We start from the raw sequence: 25,018 nt of genomic DNA, 5'->3' as shown, positions 1-25,018 counted from the left end.
ATACTTTAGTATTGACTAAATTGACTTTCCACCAATGCTTATTATTTAAATGATACTATAGTAAATGTATTTTCCTTTTTATCTGCACTGTCCCCTTTGCTGTATCAACGTTTCCCCACGGTTTGACGCATAAAGGATATTTATTCTGATATTGTGAATATGCACACTCAGCCCTAGCTGTGGTAATCCAGGATCTTTTCTCAACTGATACTAGTTAAATGGATCTGCACAGAGACAATGCAGCAGGATCATCTGGGTGCCGGGGGGCATGCTGGCGTCTCTCCATCCCCTCCCTCCTCCTCTTCTGGTCTGTCAGTGTCCGTGTCGGTGCCCAACATTGGGGGGAAGGGTGAAGGGCAATTGGCAATTTCTGGGACACCCCTCCCCCCTGCAGCGTCCCCTTATTGGCACCGATACAAACACACACACATGTGCACAAACAATGGGTTAACCCCTTCCTTTTACCCAGTAACTGTGTAACTAAGTGCGCCTCATCCAGCTTTGTGTCACATCCCATTTCGAGCCAATGGCTTCAAAAAGTCAGCCTGAATCACCACCATGGGTCAAATTGCATTTTTTTGATTGTGAAAACAAGGATGTGGACCCCTTGTTGTGACATACAGCATATTTCTACATGTTGGAGCAATTTCAACAAAGATTTAAAAAGGCCCTATTATGTTTTTGGGGGTTTCCTTTTCCTGCAGTGTGTCATGTGTGTATGTGTATGTAAATGGTCTGCAAAGGCTCAAATCCCAAATGTCTCTCCCCCACAGGATATCTTCTTATGGCACATTTCCACTACAGCGCGGTTTAAGCGTGCCGTGCCGTGCACTGTCCGTTTTTGGTTGCGTCTCCACTTGGCGTAGTACCGGCTAGTGGGTACTATTTCAGTTTTTCTGGCCCCATAAAATCGAGGTTCTTAGCGGGCCAACAACCAGGCTGAGTCGGGCTGAGTATGCTAAACTAGAGAGAGAATCGCTGGCAAGGGGGCTACAACTACAACAAAATGAACATATTTGACCGTGATTTAATTGTAATACATGTTTCAAAATGATGCCGAAGTAATAACATACTGATACCGGTTAGTAAGAACCATGAATTAATGCTTTGACAAGTCTGCAGACAGACGGCAGGCGAAAAACCTTTTTAAATGTGTGTTGTCTGAATGGAGATCGGCTAAGCTAATGCAGTATGCTCCGACCATACACACTCACAACAACGGCCTACAAACATAAATAAACCAGCGACTGTATTCAACATGACACAGACACTCTGTGGTTTGTACTTGTTTAACTTTTGTCTGAACAGATATGAGGAGCTGTGATCTTGAGTGCTAACAGCTAACGGCTAATGTTGGTTTTCTGTGGTTCTCATTGAAAATGACGTCACGGCTCCGCCTAAACTGCGTTACTATAGCTACTAAACTGTAATGGAAACGCAGAATAAAGTGAGCCAGTCCTAACAAGGCCTAACAAGGCCTAACTATACCGTACTAAGCCGAGCGAGGCCCTGCAATGGAAATGTGCCATTAGTGTCTCTTAATAATAATAATACGACCCAAATAAACTGTAAGTGATATAGAAAAATCAAGGAGAATCTACGCTGGTCTGTTGATGTCCAATGACCTGTTTTCTGGGTATCATTCTGGGTATTAGGATACTAATGGTGTTGCTACTGAGCCTTTTTTCTTTTGATGTTGAGAAACAAATTAATGAGTATTTTATACTGAGGACAAAATGTTTTAGAGACTTGCTGCTTATGAATACAGTTCTATAGACAAGTGAATGTGTTTTCTCTGCTTTTGTGGAGTTTAGAAAGCGAGCATATGGTGTTTTATTGCACCGTGTTATTAACCTCTTTCAAATATATGCATGCATATGTCATCCGGTCAGCAAATCTCCATCGGTCTAAAGCTGTGTCCTTCTTGGATGTCCTTCAATTTACTCATCCAATAAACTCCCATCTCTGCTTTTGGCTCCCACCGCGGTCTCTTTACATTACAGACACGCACCGGAGAGAGCTGTCGAGACTCATCGCTCGCTCATCTCTTTTTATTACCTAACTCCTTCAAAGAGAAGGCCTTTTGAGAAGCATGATGGAAAGATGAGAGGATGAAGTTCACTGCTGGAGATTTTGAGCAAAGGATTATCTCCAAATTCCTGAATCGAGCTCCTAATTATTCATGTGATCTATTTTCTTCTGCTCAGTTGCATTGGCTTTAGGATGAGTTTAGTTCCCTGTGGGGAAATTACTCAGAGTAAATGTAGTATAGCCTACAGGTTGGTGAAGATTAACTCGAGCAGATGTTTCATTCTGATAATATGTGGAAACACACACACACTCCATTAACGACCCCCCGCCTGCCTTCTTTTGGTACATGCTGACACACTTAGCAACCGGGTGTTGTGTTGGTTTAACTCCCTTCTCTTTCCTTTACTTCCTTTACGTCTGCTTTTACTCCACTCAGGGACGTGTGACTAAATGGATTTGCGTCTCCCTTCTCGCAACATCCCCAAAGGGCTGTCATACCTCCATCTGTGACAAAGTGAAGGGGTCTATTCAACGTAACTGAGAAAGGAGGTGTGATTATTCAGTCTGTGGCACTGCTGACGTGATGTACCGTACACACACCGAACACACACACATGGATCACATGAGACCCCTTCGCTCTGCACACTCACCTCCATTGATGGCAAACGCCTCCATTCAGAACCTCCTGGTCCAATTAGCACCTGCCCATTTGGCCCAGTCCTCGCAGGCAGACCTGCTGCTACACAGGAGGTGTGACGCTGAGAAACCCTCCAGCTGAACCAACAGGACAGCACACACACACACACACACACACACACACACACACACACACACACACACACACACACACACACACACACACACACACACACACACACACACACACACACACACACACACACACACACACACACACACACACACACACACACACACACACACACACACACACACAGGGAAATCCTCCATTTGATCTGTTCACAGTCATTAGCAATATGGCAATCAAGACACCTTAGCCTCCCACACACACTCTCTGACACACACTAAACTTGGAATTGTACAGTAATTGAACATTTACATTAAAAAATGACTCTTTTCAACATAAAGTGTGCACACATTTAAAAAGACATGATTGCATACTGTGTTATATCTTACACATCTACATCTTCTAACCGCTCCAGGAGTAGAACTGTTGAAAAACACTTGTATTAAACCTTTTTGGCTCTAGACGAAGCTGCCCAAAGTGTTAAAATTGACACAAGTGTGTGGGAGAGAAACTCCTTTTCGAGGGAACTTTGGGATTTTAGCCTTTGCAGACCATTTAAATGCACATTAACAGGAAAAGGAAAACCCCAAAATGTTTAAAAGGGCCTCTTTGTGGTCGACATTTGCTTTTTAGATTAAACTGAATATTGATCCTATTTAATGGATAAAAAGCTTTTACATTTTGAATAACTGATCAATACTTTCTTAATGGTGAGTGAAGCAGTGTTTACTGTAAGCTGTATTGACTGTGAAGTGACACGTGTTCACACAGCATGAAAGCACAACATATATTTATGTGAATATGATCGCCGTGACGATCATGATGATGTGGAGGCGCTTTTGTTGATGACAAAATAACTGATTACAGTCATTGTTTTTTTAATACTGATGCTACTGTCGGGGCAGATTGGGTAGCACTTCATCCACCCGAAAATACAATTCATTTGTCTGTTTCAGATACCATGAACTGCTGACATGATCAATTCTACAGATATAATAAATGTATTCAACTAGGAGGAAACCTTTCTGCATTTCAGAGTTAAATCAAACAAGAGAAAAGGCAAAAAATGTAGAATGCAATTTCTGAACTGAAGCGTTTAGTGTATATAATGAGTGTTTTAATGTTACAAGGATGTATGGGCATTTGTAAAACTGATTGATGCAAACAGTAAAGTCATTTTATTATTCATTTGTGTGGTTTATATATTGTTTTGGAAATGCAGTTGGAAATATTATCATCATGGGATTTAAAAGAAAGATTTGGTGTTAATGCTGTTTTCCTATTTTTGTCTTGTCCCAAAATAGTATGTAGAACATGTACAAATATTCAGATAAATGCTAACAGTTTTAAATCCAATTCCCCTGGATTTAGTGGATAATCACTCTTTCTAAATATCTGTTTCTTTTTTTGGTTTTTCTCACCTGCTATTAAATACAACTCATTGTGAAAAATAGCCATCAAAATCTTTTTGCATCTGACGTTTTTGATGCCAAACAATACGTGCTTCTAGCCTCCTCAGATGAAAAATGTTGCTATCTTCTAAACCACATTTCTTATCACAAAATCCCTATCACCCTGGCCATCTTCATCCCTCCTCCTCGTTCGCTGTTTCCTAATCTCTGCTCCTCGGCCTCTACACCATATTTTCTCTCCTCCTGCTTGGAGCCATGTCCCCCTACCTGCCTGCCTACACTGGTACAGCCCCCTCTCTCCGCCTCTGTCAATGTATTTTGTCCTTATAAGGAGAGAGCACAGGCAGACTGTACTAACCGCGAGAGCTCAGCGGGGGTGTTGCAGGGGCAAGGAGACCATGGCGACTGGTGAGGTGGGAGGAGGATGAGAGAGAGTGGATGGAGAAGAGAAGGGGGGAGTCGAGCTGCCACACTTCCATCAATGACTCCAAATGAGACGACAGAAATAGACATTGGGGAGGAAGAGGTGGGGCGAGGGAGGAGAGGAAGGAGAGAGAGAGGAGAAGCAGGTGAATCTGTGAGTGGAGATGCTTGTAAGCAGTGTTGGGAGGGTGACTTTTAAAATGTCATTAGTAATACAAGTATACAAATATAAAAGTAATGTAACGTGATTACTTACCGTTATTTTTGGATTACCCCAATATCAAATGCTGAAGTGTGTTAAGTAAGAAGACAGAACACTGTGTCCTTTAAGAGGCCCTGTTCTGCTTTTTATGTGTTCTCTTTCCTGTATAGTGTGTTATATAGGTTAAAATACTATTCTCTCCCCCCCCCGCCCCCCCAGCCTGAAATGCCTCCATTGGACTGTATATCCTTTCGTTTACCCGCTTTGTATCTCACTGTTAATACCTATTCAACAATTTCACATATTTTGGATTCATTGTTGTTGTTGAATCCTTTTGAATTTGTGTAATGTCTTTTGCTGGAAAACTGAAATTAGCAGTAATCTGACTACACTTACTTTTATGGATCAGTAAAGGAATACAGTAACTTTTTTTTGTATCCCGATTAAGTAATCCCATTACATGTAATTCATTACTCCCTAAGCCAGCCTTCCTGGGATGTTACTGAGTGACTTTCAGCAACATTTGACAAACACCACAGTTCGCACTGCGGCAATTTACAAAACTCACATAATATTCCGGATTCTGATGCTGTGATTATCTCCGCATGATGCCAACTCACCAGCTGCCCACGTACTCATCGATATGGAGGTCTAACATTTAGCTGGGGAGAGTCATGGAGAGAGAGTGGGCTTCAGTACGGATGTCTGCGGTGCAACGTGCACACACCGGCCTTCAGATGTTCAGAGCTTTGATAAGATGAATAAAAAGCCCTTTGACTGGGTGAACCTAGTCACAAAATATTGTTACGCATGTTCTGTCTTTTTATTTAGTTTCTTGAGTGCTTGGCATTCCAGTGTTACTTTTGTGTCCAGTTATGAATGCTTTTTGGCAGTTTCTGTTGCATGCAATGATGTAACACCATATAGTGTATCAAGTATTGAGTTTGTTTCCGACCAAAGCAATGGTCGATGAAAAAAAGACTGAAAAGCAGGAGACTTAGAAACATGTATGTACTATTTTTCACCTCAACACTACCCATAAAAATCCTCAGCTTTAATCTTTACTTTAGTTCAAAGTTGAATAGGAGGTATATACAAATTCCCCCCGTGTACAGTTGACATAAAAAGGGAAAATTAGCAATAGACACCAAAACCTTTTCTTCTACCAGGCTGTAAACATTTTTCTTTCAAATGTTGATATGGTTTATTGATATTGGCCACCCAATTACCTTAATTTGAAGGCTTCACTAATCAGGTGGATGTTTGGGAATGGTTTATAGACGTCTGGTAATTCATTTATTTCCATCTCAAAACCCCTAGACTGTTGACGTTTTCAAACTTGTAGTCTTCATCCCCAAACAACGCTGATTTAAGTAGCATCACATTGAGGCTTTTCATCATAATCACCAGCTTCCTCTGAAACCATAAAGGCGTTCTACAACTGTTTCCACATATGCAGTAGTATCCCTGAGACTTGTAAGCAGACTTTGAAGTGTTCCCCTTTAATGGAGTAAGCACAACGCAGTAAACCCTGAGATTTCTGTTAAAATGTCTTGATTTATTGGAGCATGTCAACAATGTGGCTCGGTTCTTGTAGTTTGGACAGCTTGACAGTGGAGGTCAAAGGTCACCCGGATGGACCGTGACTGCAGTTTTTTACATTTGTTACAGACGCGAGGAATTAAGTTTTAACTCAGAGTGAGATAATGTGACTTTTCAAAGATGAAATAACTACTCTTCTTCCTCTTACAAGTAAAAAAGCACACATGATAAGCAAAAGAACACATCCTCCCTTACAGAGGTACTGGAGCACCTATGAGAAAAATAAAGCACTTTTTGAACATTAAAGCATGGAAACATGTCACAGAGGAACAAAATACGTCGTCTTTATGTCGATAAATTCAATGGTTTGCTGATAAAGGCTTTCTTGGCCCGGTTGATAGCTATTGTTGTTTAACTGATAAAACTAAGTAAACTCCTTCCGGTTCCTTCGACAAAAAACGCAATGCAATTTCTCCATAGGATTTTGGAAAATAGCTGGAAATAAGGTCTGTGGTTGACACACATTTAAGAGACGGATCACGTTTTGTTCAGCCGGATAATATCCACGTGTCAACCCTACTATTCTAATTATAAATCTATTCGCCAGAAGCAAAATGCTAACGTTATGCTATAAACGAACTACAGCAGGGTCGCTGCTTCAACGTCACGCCAACTTAAGATCCAAATTCACTCACTCCCACAACCCATCAGAGACTGCACCGACCTCACCACCTTCAAAAAACTCACAAAAACTCACCTCTTCAATCTGGCTTTTAATGTGTGATTGTTTTTGTATTATTTGACTTCAACTTTAACTATATATTTATTTGTTGTTCCTTTCTTCTCTTTTCTTTTCTCTTCACTATTATCTGTAAAGCGTCTTTGAGCACCTGTAAAAGCGCTAACAAATTAAATCTATTATTATTATTATTATTATTATATTCAAAACTACAGATTCAAAATTGTACAAGTTGAAGCGTTTGTTTTCAACAGTTTGCAGGAGGTAAGTACTTGCTTTCAAGCAGAACACGGGGAAAAACAAACTTAGCGGGAGTGTTTACGTGTTCGGCGTAATGACGTACAACCTCGACAATTTCTGTAGTCCTATTCAGCCACATGTTAACAACCATCGTTTTTCAGATACGTAAACTCTTCACAAATCACCAGTGGGGTCACTGCTGATGTATTTAATGTCGAACAAAACTTGATCCGTCTCTTAAATGTGTCTCAACCACAGACCTTATTCCCAGCTATTTTCCAAAATCCTATGGAGAAATTGCATAGCTTTTTGGCGAAGGAACCGGAAGTGGTAAAATGCTAACTTACTTCCGGGTTTTAGGACGCTGTGGCACTCTACATGGCTTGGTATTAAAAATGTGTTCCTTATTGTCCTTTGTAACAAGTGAATTATGTCAACCTGCTTATAAAAGAAGCATTTCCATCAAACTATCTACAAAGATTGATTAAAATGTAATTATACAGGCAATCTAATCTTAATTTAATCGAATCTTTGATTGAATTTATCAATTTCCTTTGGTGCTAAAACACAACACTTCTGTTTAAAATCCTCTTAAAGTTTTCACCCAAGTTGCTCTTTTAACTGAGTTTCACCCTAATGGTGCCAGTACACTTTACTTCTCCTCATAATTCATAAAGCCTGCCTCTATAAAGACTAAACTCATCTGAGGACAAGCTCACCCACCAGTGCCATTCATGCAACGGAAAGCAGGAGGGGACAACTGACCTAAAAAAGAATAGACACTATACCGTATAAATAATCCAAGGTGCCGGTTGGCAATAATGCTAAAGTATTAATATTTCAGCTGAAAAAGACCACCATATCTTTCTTGCACTCTCACATTTGGCAGGCTGAGTTTTTAAAGGTAGATTTTCCTCTTTTTTCAGCTGGTAATCAATATGGCAAAATGTAAAGGCTTTCAATTTCACATCAGATATGATGTGAAAGGAAAGGGTTATCAGATAACATGAAAAAGAGACTTCAGGGCAATTACCCAAGTTAATGAGCGGCCTAGCAAATAATTAATTCATATTTATGTACTTGGGGAGTCTATACAGTAGGTTTCTCTGGAGACGAACTTTCCATTGAAGCTTATGCACATTGACTTACTCACCATCCTACATCAGTATCCTTGGAAACAAGTTATTTATTCATTTTGGTCTCATTGCAGACCTAAGCCTGGGTCTGCAGTATGTGCTGTTCCATCTGACACACACACACACACACACACACACACACACACACACACACACACACACACACACACACACACACACACACACACACACACACACACACACACACACACACACACACACACACACACACACACACACACACACACACACACACACACACACACACACAAAGGCAGGAAGACACCGGTGTGAGTCTGCCCTCAGCAGCATGCAGAATTTAATTTCACGGTGTGGTGAGACGTGAACAATTGATCAGCTAGCCAGAGTTCAGTTGGTCAGCAGGGTTCAATACAAGGCCTCACATCAAAGGTGATGTTTATTCACAGACAACAGCCAAAACCCACTGCCCTCTCTCATGTTTCAAAGAGAACATCTGGCCCTGTGCATATTTCAGTCATTAGAGGTGGGGCCATGCTTGCTACAACTGTGAAACTGGAGAATTTAATAGTTTGAAAGCCTTCCAGATTCGGATGCAGTGCATAAATAAATCATATCAGTCTTTCTTGGAGTCAATTTCAAAAGAAGAAATTAGAAAGGCATCATTGAAAAGTGAGGTGTAACAAAATGATCTTTAATGTCTCTTATATTAAGAGAAAATATAATAGAAGTCGGTAACACTTTATATTAAGGTACACACATGAACCATCAACTAGTTGCTAATCAACATGCATATTAGCAGTATATTGGCTCTTTATTAGTCATTATAAAACACTTATTAATGCCTTATTCTACATGACCATATTATTCTACAAGTAATAAGCCATTAGTTGAGAGTTTTTCCTCAACAACCCTCTAATTAGTGCTTATTTATTTTAGTAGGGAAGTTGTTGTACATGAGTTTTGGTCTTGCTCTGCTCAATATGGGCCTAATAAGGCAGTAGTACTACAAGAATAGTAATTCTCCCATAATAACACTCAACAAATACGATCTATTCTTATGTATAAGATATGAAACTATAAGTGTTAATTGTGTCTAAATAACTCAAAATGAGGTATTTATATCCAAGAACATGTTCCCTATTTTAAAGTGAAGTCTTGTTCATAACCAATAAGCTCGTAGTTTGACTCTAATTGACCTGAACAGGTTCCCTATTCTAAAGTTGCCTCCTCTTCTCACTTTGTAAATACATTATACTTCTGCAATTAACCTCAACAGTAGCCTACATGAACAAAGTAGGCACACTACTGTCAGTTTTATTAATGAACCACTAAAGAGAGGTCCAGACACATACCAAAACATGTCAAGTTTCTCCAAGGCTGAGAACATATGCAGCCTTTTTAACAGAGTTTATGTATTTGTGATCATACTGTGTGACCTGCTTGTACTTACACAATAGGCGTAGCCTACTGTTCTCTCTATGTGTTGTACTGTCTCAGTGTGAACATAGATTAAACAGCCAGCCAAACTCTTTTGAGAGCCAGGGAATGAGCAGCCATGCTCCTTTATTGATTTACTTGCTGTACACTGACATTCAAACGGAGTGAAACTATAAAAAAAAGAAGTAACAATCACTTAATGATCTCATACATGCAAGTGTAACATGCACAGATTAACACATAGGACCGCTAAGTGTAAACAAGGTAAATATAGCTAATGCTAGCTGCTAGAAGGAGGACACAGTATACTCCGGAGGTACAGTAAGCATTAATGTCCGTGCGGAACAATACCCCCAACCTGTAGTTCCATGATTGAATTATGTGATACAGTGGTCACTACACAAGCCCCCCCAGAATTCAAAATTGGCGCAATCCTCGTGCCCAGGAGGAAACACCACAGGGGCCGAGGAGGGTGTGGTTGCAGGAGAGGGCCGGGCCACGGAACGGGCCGTCGTAAAGGGGCCTCGGTAGGCGTTGAGGGCTAACGAAAAACGCATCCACCAGCGGTAGAAAACTGGGTCGCTGAGCCTCGACGTGGGGACGGGCATTAATATCCCGGTGGTCCCCTGAAGGGAGGAGCGCAGCCCGGCCGCAGGCAAACGCGCAGCGGCGGCGGGCACAAAGTCCTCGAGAGGAATGAGCGGTATCCCCGGGAGGCAGGAGCAGTCTCCCCGGGAGGGAGGAGCCGTGGACAGAGGAGAGGCCAAACAGGGTCCCGAAGCGGGCCACCCATGGGCAGATGAAAGCATGGGCGACGTCCGAAGCCGCTGCGGTGAAAAAGTGAGAGTGTCCACACGAGGTCAACCAGCTGGTCGAACCTCCTCTCAGGCACCGGAAAAAGCTCAAAAAGGGTCGTACTGACCACGGTCAAAAAGGCCTGGTCGAACCTCCTCTCCGGCACCATCAAATATTTATAACAGTAAGATGTTAACACATGGAAGCAGCCAGCCGTTAGTTGCTAGCCGTTAGCTGTCCACGTTACCCGCTAGTCATCGTTGTTATCCGTTAGCTGCTAGCCATTGTTAGCCGTTAGCTGTCGTTGCTAGCCGTTAGCTGCCGCTGTTAAGGTCCTGACACACCAAGCAGTCACCAGAGAACTCGCCGATGCCGATGCCGACTGTTGCGTCGGCGTGTTCTCCTGCGTCTTGGCCATGTCGCACTGGAACACACCGCAAAGACTTCAGCCGAGTATTTACGAACTGCGCATGCGTGAGTTGCAATAACTCTCCTTACCAGCAGGCGGCGGTAGTGTGTATTCGTCATTAAAAACAGGCCACAACCGGAAGACAGAGAAGAAGAAGAGACTACGTGATATAAACAAACAAAAAATAGCGTGTGCGTTTCCATTTTCACTCTCGTCCATCGAAAACATGTTTCGTGCGGTACTGTAGCTATCAGCCATTGGAGTGTTGCTTGTGGAAAACATTCTCAAGCAACCATTTTGCTTCTCATGCACTGATTCGCTAGCTGAACAGTCAATCAGAGTGATTTCTTTGTCCGACGACGCATGGCCGATTCAACATGTTGAATCGGCCGTGCGTCTGCCATGAACTTTGCCAAATGAGGCGTGTCACGGCCGACGGTGCGGGACACACCAAATTGAGTTTGGGCGACAGGGCACGCTTCGTCGTCCGACTAATGAAAACGGCCGATTTCGGCCTGGTGTGTCAGGGCCCTTAGTCATCGTTAACTGTCGTTGTTAGCTGTCACTGTTAGCCGTTGGTAGCTGCTAGACGTTAGCTGTCGTGGTTAGCTGTTAGCTGCTAGCCGGTGTCGACGGCCGCTAGCCGTAAGCCTGCAGCCGTTAGTCGATGTCGTCTGCCCCGGAGCCTCTGCTAGGCGGCGTGCCCCCACCAGGGAAGGTGCCGCTGCGTGTAGTGGCCAGCACCTCAGGGGTAAATTGCCGGGCGGCCAGGAAGAACCGGTCAGCTTCTTCGGCTAAAGCGTGGGCTCAACACTAGCCGTGTTAGCTAGCGCAGCCTGGACACGCAGCCGCGTGCCCCGAAGAAACAGTTCCATGAAGTAGAAGTTGGGTTCTTCCGTGCCTAGCAGGTTGTGTATCGTCTCCTTGTAGTCGGAAGGCTTGCTGTCTTCCAGTGCCGAGATTATGCGGGAATGGCGAGCAACGTCATCAGCCATTCCGTGGGGGCGCACTGAGCCTCAGTCCGTGAGCCCGTGGTAGCCACGGAACTCTCCAAACATCTCCGGCAGTTTGCGAAAAACGGCCTCTAGCCATGTTCGGTCCAATCTCGGAAACTTCGGCAAGACTTAAGTCAGGGTCACCAGTGTAGTGCCGAGAGATAGGAGTCAGAGGCGGTGCATCGAAGGTGCAAAAGGGAACTTTATTGAGGAGCAGAAAAGGACATGTTGCTTGCTTGCAGTCTGAGTAGAGAAGAGAAAGAGAAAGGAAGGAGGACACAGTATATACCCCGGAGGTACAGTAAGCATTAGTGTCCATGCGGAACAATACCCCCAACCTTTAGTTCCATGATTGAATTATGTTATACAGTGGTCACTACATGTGCAAATATGAAACATACAGGTCAATATCACCGTGCTATTGGTAGCTGAACTGTCAATAGGCCTAGTCTACCCCAAAACATATTCTTAGATATAAATACCTAATTTTGAGTTATTTCCTTTCTCTTATAGTTTCATGTCTTGTTACATAAGAATAGATCATATTTGTTAAAGGTGGGGTAGGTAAATTTGAGAAACTGGCTCGAGATACACTTTTTGATATATTCCATGAAATGCTCCTAACATCCCGATAGCAATGAATATCTTAATAAAAAAAGAAATCCATAAAAAAATTTCATCTGTGGAAGCCGTAGTACTTTAAAAAGCACGACCAATCATTTTAGCTGGCCCGGCTAAAATAACTGGATGGCCTACCTGCCTGTCAGCCTTCCGTCTGTGCACAAACTTATCTCGTGCCCTCATTGGTCTTGTGCACGTTCGTGTGTGTTGGAGGAGGGGCTCTGTAAGGAAGTGGCAGATTTTCTCCGGTTGTGTATTTTCAAATTCTAGCGCACTCGATCTGGTTTCTCCGAAATTACCTACCCCACCTTTAAGTGTTATTATGGGAGAATTACTATTCTTGTGGTACTACTGCCTTATTAGGCCCATATTGAGCAGAGCATATTAAGACCAAAACTCATGTACAACAACTTCCTTACTTGCAATAAATAAGCACTAATTAGAGGGTTATTGAGGAAAAACTCTCAACTAATGGCTTATTACGTGTAGAATATGGTCATGTAGAATAAGGCATTAATACGTGTTTTATAATTACTAATAAAGAGCCAATATACTGCTAATATGCATGTTAAGCTGATGGTTAATTTGTGTACCTTAATATAAAGTGCTACCTAGAAGTCAACTCTGCACTAAATAATCAAAATCTGATTGAACTCGTGTTAGATGACTCCCACTTGCTCATCAATTGGAGGCGTGTTGTTTGTTAAAAGCATATGTAACGCCAATTAAACACTGTATAAATGCAGATGTGTGCAATGTGCAAACACTCTGTCACGTGCCCAAGAATTGTAGAGATGCCACCAAAAAACAGCTGTAAGAAGCATAAGTTTAGCAACAGTTTAAGACTGTTAAAAAACAAACTAAATGTGTTTTAACGCAGTGTCATAACTGGCTTTTCAAAAGCATCCAACATTCTTCTTTCACTTGTTTTTTTCTGTTTCTTCTTGCACTATTTGTATGTCTTGTGCATACGACGATAAAGCCTTTGAATGCAACGTCTGAATCCTTGAGTAGTATGTAAGCCTTTATAAACGCTAGATGCACGCAATATCATACTCCAAGGGTTTTTTAGTCAGTATTGGAATCAGTAGAATAACTCTAGCCACAATCTAATCGTTAAAGATTGTATTTATTTCAATACACAGGTTAATCCAAGTTTGATTATGTGATGTTCATGCATTTATTTTATGTTCCTGAAAAAGAAAACCTAGATTTCATTACGTTGGAAAACCAATTTGTAGCTCCCGAAAATTCAAAAAAAAATATTTTTAGAGAAAAGGAAAAAGGAGAGAACCCTAAGAATCTCCATACCAATACAAATAAAAACTAAGCATGGATATGAACACAAATAGGAATATATATGTGTATCGCTCCCTCCATGAGGCCCAATGAGTACATTTGGTCACATTGCTGAAACCAAACAGATGCCACCATTCACGTGCTGTCAAAGAGTCTCCTCATGGAGCTACTCAATCACCAGACAGTATGAAAACATTTGTTCGGTGGGAAGCTCATTCTCACACTTGAGGAGCCAGATACAGTAAATACAACATCATAACTGAGGTCTCACACCAGCTCCATAATCACTTCCCACTCAATGAGCTACAGTGACTCATGAAGGACTGTTGCTCTCCTCTGTTCCTCATCTTACATCCTTCTCTAAGGAGCCACTTCATCATAAAACGCTAAAATAGTCTCACATCCCGACACATCTCTTTATCTCTGATCTCCTTTTCATCTTTTGTTGCACTCAGTTACCATCTAACAGGGAGGTGTCAACGACGGCAGCACCACTTCCATTTGTCTGTGCCTCTCTTCCTCTCTGATGGACTACACAAAGCACAGGTGCATTCTGGTATATGAAGTCTTTCTTTGAATCTGTCCCTGAAGATAATAATACTTACATGTATGTACGCAGTGGCTGAAATGTGTTGTACCTGTCTGTGTATAATTTCTATTACAAGTCTAAAGTTAATAATGCATTAGGAAGTTGGGGTAAAACGTGTAATTTTTTCAACGACATAATTACTCTCTAGCTATGTTAGTTCGACAATAAAGAACCTTGAATTGTTGCATGTGTTTGCAAGAGGCCTGTTTTAAGAGTGTTTGGTAATGCCGGACAGTTTTTGGTGATGTGAAAGTTGCAGACAGAAGATCAACTTCTCAGACACAACCACAGAAGTAGGAAGAGACACATTTATTGTTAGACATTAAACTCTTCCTCTGGTTTTCATTTAGTGTAAGCAGACAGAACAGAGTAGCTGTCTTGTATGAGAATAAAGGTATTTAACATTAATCAAAAGGGAATTTAGATTTATAGTTCTTTAAAATATGTATTTAACTTATTCTGAACATGCAACAAAGAAATTGAACAGTAAACATAAAGATAGATCTTAAAATAAAAATTCTCATGCACAATCAATGATGTATGTGATATATTTCATGACATAGGAAGAAGTAGACACCAAATGTTTAAGTGTGACAAAGATAAAACAAGCTAACAACCAACCAGGCACTCAGAAATAAGTGGTGGTATTATTAGCTGCTAACATGCTACCTACCTATTTAGCATATCATTATGCACAGACAGACAGTTACTAACATTAGTGCTAAAATGTGCTAAGCTACTTTTCTAGTCTAGCGGTGTTGGTGAGAGACATGTCTCGATGGATTATTCTTTATTCAGAGGCTAACAAACAACTTTATTTTGACGGTCGAATCAGAGTTCAGCACATACAGCATTAACCCTCACACTACCATGTTGTCCAAAGCTGTTGTTTTCGAAGACACTTTTCATTTGGCTTTCAACAGAAGAAAATGAGAACAAAAGCTAATTTTGAAGAACTTTGTTGTCTGGTTGCATCTTTCAAGGTATATTTCACCCACAAAATGACCTTTAGTACATCAATTACTCACCATGCGTGCCGCCTTGAGTACTCTAGGAAAACCTGCATGCTACACGGTAAGCAGGAATACAAAAATGCAAGTCCTGATGAATTTAAATAAATCAGGGCCATATTCAACAGCATACTTCCCATACATGTTTGCTCTGTGCTTTTCTGTGCGAATACGGTTCTCTTCAAGAATTCAGGGACACAGTGGTGAATAATTAAAATACATATGGTCATTTAGTCGTTTAAGTAATTATTGAAGCTCGTCCTACTCTGACCAAAAGCGTGTTCTTGAGCTCATTTGACCGAACAACTTGTTCAAATATTTATAACATCCACCGTTAGAAGAGTTCCTCAACTGGGCTCCTCTCACTGTCCCCAAAAGTAGTCACGTAACCTGATTATAAATAAGGGCACCAGGTCTTCATAACCTTATTCTGACTTAAGTTTGTCTGCAAAACAAACTGTGGTTGAGTTTTGCAGAGCAGCATGTGGCCAACACTGGTGTGGGCACGAGAACACAAGACCACCAGACAATAGACACTGAGAACACACACACACACACACACACACACACACACACACACACACACACACACACACACACACACACACACACACACACACACACACACACACACACACACACACACACACACACACACACACACACACACACAGAATGAATGGCAATTTAGCCACAGCTCATTTAATCGCGCCCTTTCGTCCGGGCTGCGACCCCGAAGTAAGGGTCCCTAACGGGGGTTTTAACCATGTCGAATTTATACTGAATGACAAGGACCAAGAGGTAAGGGGCAACACACAACCACCCACACACACACCCACACACCCACACCCACCCCCACCCCCACCCCCACCCCCACACCCACACCCACCCACACCCACACACACACACACACACACACACACACACACACACACACACACACACACACACACACACACACACACACAAAACAGCCGTTAATCAACCTGTTATCTTGGATGTTTCACAAATGTCAGCTCATATATTGCGATGGTTTCTCTGCACTGTTCGTTCTTAGAGCAAATCTATAAACAGCCTCACACCTCACGCTGCCTCTAACCACAAATACAGTGAGTTTCCTTCCCTCTCTGCAGCACAGTACAGAAAGTGATGCTCGGCACTCACCCACACAGTTTGCAAAAATACCCCCGCTGCACATCCTTATTCACCATGATTCACTTTCACACTGTGTGGACAGAAAAAGTCACTCTCCTGCTGAAACAATGTCAAACACAATACAACTCTGCAGCACACACACACACACACACACACACACACACACACACACACACACACACACACACACACACACACACACACACACACACACACACACACACACACACACACACACACACACACACACACACACACACACACACACACACACACACACACACACACACACACACACACCCACACACACACACACACACACACACACACACACACACACACACACACACACACACACACACACACACACACACACACACACACACACACACACACACACACACACACACACACACACACACACACACACACACACACACACACACACACGTGCCCCCCTCCTCTTATTGCCAGCAGGCTAGTGGTAGTGGTAGATGTGAGTCAAAGGGGGAGGGGGTGTTGTGAGGACATGCTGAATGTGTGTGTGTGGTGGGGGTCTTTGTGAGGAGACTGGGGGGACATGGCGTTCCATTTCTCATAGACCAACAGCTGCTGTCTTTAGTGCAGAGAGAGGGGAGAGAGAGTGAGGAAGAGGGAGGGCTGCGTGGCGTGAGGCAGTGCGTGTGCTCGGTGTTTAGGTGAATCCACAGCCCTCTGGCTCACAAGGATAAAGGAGCTTCTCTAAGGAAGACACAGAGAAAAGCAACACTAGGACTTCCTTTTTGACCCTCTTTTTTGTTGCATCCTCTGTCCCTCTTGCTGCATTTTCTCAAGACTGGTTTGTCTCCTTTTTTTGGGTCTCTTTTGTTCCCGGCATCCATCTGTGTTTCACCTCCTCCTCGGTCCAGGGAGAAAGGAAGGAAGAGCATCATCCTCCCCTCCTGCACGCCCAGCCGGTAAGATCTTCATTTTTTTATCTTTTACCAAACGCTCCATCCTCACAGTCCCACCCTGCACCTAAAAGAGAGGCTTTGCTGGAGAGGGAGGCTGAGGCTGGAGGATGTGGGTTAAACTGAAGCCTGGTGCCACGACTGGTGGTTGATTTTCGAAGTGGTTTGTGGGTAGAAGGACTAGCGTGGGTCAGGATCCCGGGGGCAGGGAGGGAGTGATACATTTGTCCCTGGGTGGATGGTCAACTGGGGCTTGTCCTCTTTCACTGCAGCGGTTAGCCAGAGCGGCACGGTCACTGCCACCGTCACACACACATACACACACATGTACAAACACACACCTCAGCAATTCTTCCTCAAATAAGGAAAGGGGAATATGGAGTCTACATATCCTTGTATTTCCAGTGATGTATGATGGTTTTGGTCACAGGACATATGTGACCTAGAAGCATCACGGCACATGCATCACATATCTCACTGATACACCGGAGTGTTTCTGGAACAATGTGGGTAGATCACATGTCAAACTCGCCTCTACAGCTCCATTATCACACACACTTCATATCAGGAACAGTTAGCATCACTGCAAAAAAAAGGCATCCAGTTTTCTTACAGTGAGGTAGGTGTTTGAGGTGTGTGTGTCTCTGCAAACAGCCTGCTAAAAACAATAGCCCCAGATTGGACTGCCGATCAGAAGGGGTGGGTGCATGCGACTAGAGTGGGGGAAAAACAGGGAGGAGGGAAAAGGAAGGGAGGAAAAACTGAATGGAGGGATGAATGAAAGAGGGTTTTTAGGAGGCTTTTCAAATGTGACACAGATCTGCTGGAGATGAATGTGTTCATGAGGTTGTTAGACGGAGCGGATGAAGCCGTGTGACTTTGCAGGTCCTCTTTGTGTGCTGGGGGGGGGGGGGGGGGGTGATGCTGTGGATGGATAAATAGTAAGGTAGAAAGAGAAAGCATGATGAAGTCTGTGTGTTTGAGTGTGTATGGGCGGGTAGAGGAGATGTGTGTAATTGAAAGCTCTGCTCCCTGTCTATCCTACTGTAATCTACTGACTGGTTATAATCCATGTGAGTAGATGAAATTATGATTTACTGCAATGTAGACTTTCAGGACAAACACACACACATATAACACCCACACAGACACACACTCGTGTTGTAATCTACAATTCAAAAATATATATCACAAACAGTATGCAGGTATGTCCTATCCTCTCTTTTTGTGCAACATACATACACTTCTCAATCCATGTGCATATACAGTATATGCCCACACACAGATATATAAAGATATACACATATGTTCATTCACACTTTTTAATTTATCTATATATACATTTTGGATTTGGATATAATTACTATATAATGTATTAAAACATGTACATATTAATGTAGTGTAGCTATATGATTTAGTCTATGATGCTGCGTGCCTTTGCCAGGTCTCTCATGGTTAAATAAACCATAAATCTTATCTACATGTATAGAGAATATAGATCTTGGATCCTTGTCACAATATATCACTGTCATGTGAAACGTGCACTCATGCAGTGACTCATAGGGTTTTTGCTGTCAGTGTATGGCCATGAATCACAATATGCAGATGATAACCCATTTAAATAAAACAGCTAACGTGTGTGTGTGTGTGTGTGTGTGTGTGTGTGTGTGTGTGTGTGTGTGTGTGTGTGTGTGTGTGTGTGTGTGTGTGTGTGTGTGTGTGTGTGTGTGTGTGTGTGTGTGTGTGTGTGTGTGTGTGTGTGTGTGTGTGTGTGCATGGAGTGTGTTAATAAATGTGTGTGTAGGTTTTGTTCTGCCTAAGATGGAACGGAGGCTGCGATGGTATTTACTCTGCTGTTGCTAGGACACTCCCTTTGAACATTATAACCGAGCCTTTTCATTGGCCCGCCGTGATGATGCAAGACTCCCTCATCCCAAACCTTTCCTGAGAGCCCATAGAAACATGCCCGTCTGCATTTCCTCCTCGCTCCTTCTCCGTCACTCTTTGTCTCTCACCCCCTCTTCTCAGTCAGTATCTCTGCTTGTCACTCTCTATTCATCTCTTCCCTCATTAACTCATTTATTCATCCTCTGCTCTCAACATTTTGTTCCTTTCCCAGCCCCTCGTATCAGTCTTCATCACCTCGGTACATTCTGTCACTTCCTGCACCCTCAGTTGGTCAAAATGCTCAGCGCAAAATGGTGTTGACAGCATGTGCCGGTATCTTCCAGCACTGCACTATCACTCTGTCCTGCAGAGGATTTAAATGCTCTCACAATGTCCCATTTCCTCTGCCCATATGAGGCGCAGTCTCTTATTAGGATGCCTTGGCATGTGTCGGAGTTATCAGGTCTGACAAGGGGGAAGACAGGAATGGGGGTTGGGGTGTCATGGTGGAGGAGGCTGTCTTTTTTTTCTTATTGTACTTCACTGCATGTATTTGAACCTTTTTGCTACTTGAAAATAACAGCAGTTATTCATGTCATAACTGCAATTACCCCAAGTTCACAGCTTCACAATATATTCCCATAATAGCAATCATTTCACACTACAGATGTGTGTAATGTTATGGTTCAAGCATGTTGGTTATGACTTGCTTTGGGACTGGGAATAAGGAAGCGGGTAGGCGAGGTTAGAACAATTATGTTTGTGTTGTTTGCTGCTTCTCACAGTATGTTCACCTTCGAAGCACTTTCAACATCAGGTGCATTGATGTGTAATGACCAGCTTTCACTAACTCGCCATGGCTGAAGCCGCAGTAATAACCCTGACCGACAGTGTATGAAAAAGGCAGATGAGTGACATGTACAATGACACGGAAATGTGTCCGGTTACTCAAAAGTGTCACGGTTAATGCCTGGGAGAGTATTTCAAGCATCTGAATCAAGCCAAAGATGTAAGGAAATTACTGTAAAGGTCTTTCCTATCATTCTTAAACTAGTTTCAACAGCAGTTTACTTGTAATTATAACCATGTCATGATTATATCTGGAGGGAAATATGTATGCTATTTTAAACCCAAACAATCCTGTATGATTAGGATTATTGCTCTTTTATTTTTACTAAGAAAAGCATATTATAGACTTACAGTGATGTATTATGACGCCAGAAACAAGTTGGCCTCCCACGTTGCCTCCAATCCTTTGATTAAAGTACGAGATGATCCATATGTTTGTCCATGTGGCCCAACTGATTTCCTCATAAATGCCTGACAATCCACGTTAAATCTCAACACCCGTAATCTTGTTGACTGGCTGAAACCCATCTGTCCAGCAGTGACATCTGCCACTCAAACATCTGGCACTTCAGCTTTCATCCTTACCGTTTAAAGTCCTTTAGTTTTCATTGGAATTTAAAAGTCAGACAATTACTAATATAGCTGGAGTTGAGTTAATTTCCATTTTCAAGTAATCCGTCTCCGCTTGCCTGGTAATCTTGTGGATTTTAAGGCAGTGTTGTTAGAAATCTGGAATTAATCTTTCAAAGAGGAGAAGATCCTGTTAAAGGAGCAAATGGTGGCATGACAAAGGATCCTGATATAGCAAGAAGTAGGTTCAATCTAGCCAAGAAATAAATGACCGAAAATCAGTATTATAAGCTGTTTTCTATAATAGTGTGGAATTCTGGCTTATTAATTTTTTTTGCTGAGTGTTTAATTAAAAGATAAATTCCACTTTCCCTTTAAACATAAGGCTTTGATCAGCAGCCGGTTAGCTAAGCTTCCATCTGAAAGTATCAAAATCCATCTACTAGAATGCAAAATAATGAATTACCACAATACAATTCCATCTTCTGCACACAATAGTAAGATTATGAACCAACAAGTTGTGGTTTCAGAGAGGACGTAGGCTACATGTATATGACAAACATTTTTTTTTACCAGGAACCATTAATTCTTGAATTCCCTGCTTGTATCCTTGCAACTTCAAGGTGACAAGAATACTTTTACATTTAATTTGTAAGGAATATACCACCCCTCTATAATGTTTTTTTTATATGAAACAGATCGTTTTGAGCAATACTAGCTCGTCCCCCTGCTTCCTGTCTTTATGCTAAGCTAAGCTAAGCTAACTAGCATATGTGAAGCTTGAAATCCTATTTACTGTGGCATCGATCTTGTTTCCCAAACGTTTACCTTATTAGTTAAAGACAGATGGAGATGCTGCATGGTAATGTCACCGATCAGGAATTATACAACACAGTCTCACGGCATTTCGTGTTATAGTCACAAAATTAATCTATTGATTCGTGATTTTTTTCGTGTCACACAGAATGATTTTAAAAGCATTGTACAAATTTGAAGGAAAAAGAGATTTACAAAAACATAGATTTCAGTATTCTGACACAGAACGATTTTAGAAGCAATATATTTCTATTGGTAGTATGTTTCATGCCTGCACCAAATAATAACAAATTAGAAGGAAATGTCTTTTAAAAAAATACAGATTTCAGTATTCTGAGGCTCTGAGCCCCATTTATTTTCCTCACGGACGGCAAAAAAACTCTGATATTATACAATTTAAAATAAAAGGGTTAGGGTAAGATATTGAGTAAGAAAATGTTTTTATGAACCACACAGCTTCTGGTCTTCCAAGACCCGACCGGACAAAAAGACGTGGTGCAGGCACGAAACATACTACCAATAGAAATGCATTGCTTTTATCGTTCTGTGTGACACGAAAAAAATGCAAAAATCGTGTTGGGCGAACACGAATCAATAGATCAAATTAATTTCGGGACTATAAGACTGGGTTGAATTATATGGGTCTTCAGACAAAGACAACACAGGATACTCCAAATTTCACAACAAATAACAATTGAACAGAAATCAAACTCTCTATTTCTCCATCCGATTTGTTTCAAATAAATAACATCATTCTAAGACCCAACACTTGATTAAAAAACTTGGCAAACAAATTTCTCAATGAGTGATTCTTCAATTGACCACATGTCTGTGAAGTAATCCACTGAACCAGCGAGGAAATAGATTTAAGAGACAGTGAGATTTAATTCTCAGTGACAAGAGAGCCACGATCTGATAACTCTTTGATCACATTACCTAACTCTCCATGTTGGATGGCACTCATGGAAACTACTGCAAAGTCTTATTAAACTCTGTTATCATCCTTGTTACTGCCATCCTGCTGAAACTCTTTGAAATGTACGACACTACATCAGTAAGACACAGAGACGCGCCACAGTGAATCCTTTCTTTCTGATGAGGGTGTACTTCTAACCGGACGTGACTTGGCCTGTCAAACTCTCTATTTCTACGGCAGTAAAATAGGAGATGGTTAATTTCTGGATGTAATCAAATGACTCCAGATCTGCTCTCTAAGGACTTCCTACAGTATCATAGCCTGCTGTCCTTTGATCAGATCAATTGCTCTCCAGTAACATCAATGAACAGAAGAAATGACCGCCCTCTGGTCATATTTAAGATCAATAAGCTCAATTTAACGAGAAGGTGAAGCTGATTTAGGCCGATGGTGGATTTCAGAGCAGGAAGAGAGAGAGTATTACAATTAGTGTGTGATAACCGAAGAAGCAAATTATCTGCTAATCAATCGTATCTCAATTGAGGCTCCAGTTTCGTATTAAGCTCTCCTGCATGATATATTCTACTTACATGAAAACAAAAGACTTCTGATTTCAATGACTGAGCGCAGGTAGTGTTATGGTGCTAGACGACGCTGCTGATCAAAGTCTCTCTGTTAAATGTCCTCCTCGCTTTAAGTTGACAGCTTGCTAACAACCAGAACAGTGATTCTCCAATCATAGCTTAGCAAGCGTAACCAGGCAGAGCAGGCCTGTTAAGCTCTAGTAAGAACACTGCTTGTTATCCAAAGGTGCTTAATGCCTATCAAAACCAAAAGAACAAGAGCAAAAGCATCAGAAGTGGATTAAAACCTGTGTATCTGCTTCTGCGTTGTAAGCTGCAAACATTAGCATGTCTGGCTAACTAGATTACTTTGTAGTTTAATCGCTAGCCCAGTACTGAGTCTCATCTCATACTCATCCATTGTGTATTCCCATTAAAATATATCTGCATATGGACGCATTAAGACAGGACATTTTAGTTTTTAGTTTCAGTAGAATTAACCAATCCTATTTATGCTAGCTGTGGTTGCATGCAGGTCAATAATACATGTTGAAAGCTAAAGTGGTATAGCGCATTGACTGAAATACAATATTGGAATCCTTTGAATATTGTTTCATTTTATTATTTATATAAGTGTTAACTTAGTGGAAACTGGCTACCTGAAACAATCATGTCATAGACGTCCTTTAAACTGTAACTCAGTCCTTGCAAGGTAATAGCTTCTCATATTCTTAACAAAATGGGCATATAGAAGAGTGAATCTTTTATCTGAAACCCACAAAATGTTGTCCATGAAGCCCAAAGGCTGTATTTAATGCTGGAGTCCTAAATGATACTAGTTGAAGCCAGTGTTAGCAGCGTTATCATGCTCTTTATTGGATTTGACACTCCAGTAACCCAAGCCAACATTACTGGATAGCATTTGGTTTGCCAAACACATCAATCATTCCTTGTCCTCAAAGCCTTTAGGTTTGTATAGATACAAAAAGAGGCATATATTTAGGAAAATACTGCCAATCAGGCATAAATGCAACTACCACAACCTCTGCTTTGCATGTCCAATTACAGTTTGTCTTTCTGTACCATGCAATAGGGCTGCTCAATTAATCGTATTTTAAATCACGATTACGATTATGGCTTGCAACGATTACGAAAACAACGTAATCGAAATAAAACAATTATTGTTATTATTATTATTTTTATTTTTTTTAAATATATATTTTTGGATTTTTCAGTTGAATTATACTTAAAGATCAGGGTAATCAACTGTTAAAAACATACTGTTCACATTTTTTTTCTCCAATAAATGGATGTTTTCAAAGTCAATGAATAATCGCAATTACAATTATTGACCCAAATAATCGAGATTATGATTTTTGCCCTAATCGAGCAGCCCTACCATGCAAGCAAGGAGACATGGTTAAGTCTGAGTGAAATTACTCAGACTTAAAACACAACTTAAAATTGTCCCTTATTATATTGTATGCAAGCAAGCTTTCCCTGCTGAACGGTGTAGCTTACTAAATGGTAAATTCTCATTTCATTATCAATGCTGTAGGTGTGGGTCTTAGCATGTGTGTGTGTGTGTGTGTGTGTGTGTGTGTGTGTGTGTGTGTGTGTGTGTGTGTGTCCACATGTGTGTATGCCAGATCTGCCGTTGTCACAAGGGTTCTGGCAACAGAAC

At 41.6% G+C, this 25,018-nt stretch overlaps 1 protein-coding gene across 3 annotated transcripts in view; it reads left to right on the top strand.

The window, feature by feature from the left end:
• The first annotated feature begins 17,378 nt into the window (after positions 1-17,378).
• Positions 17,379-25,018, top strand: part of fam49al (family with sequence similarity 49 member A, like) — a 36,388-nt gene continuing 28,748 nt past the window's right edge. For 2 of the 3 annotated variants that reach the window (XM_079653777.1, XM_079653778.1), the window contains exon 1: positions 17,379-17,739. The gene's annotated coding sequence lies outside the window, so the exon portion shown is untranslated. The remainder of the gene's footprint in view (positions 17,740-25,018) is intronic. The other variant, XM_079653779.1, reaches the window with a different exon arrangement.

This window comes from Notothenia rossii (assembly GCF_949606895.1).
Source record: "Notothenia rossii genome assembly, chromosome: 10".
NCBI classification, from domain to species: Eukaryota; Metazoa; Chordata; class Actinopteri; order Perciformes; family Nototheniidae; genus Notothenia; species Notothenia rossii.
Note: the sequence above shows the minus strand (reverse complement) of the source record. Positions and strands in the feature narration are given on the sequence as shown.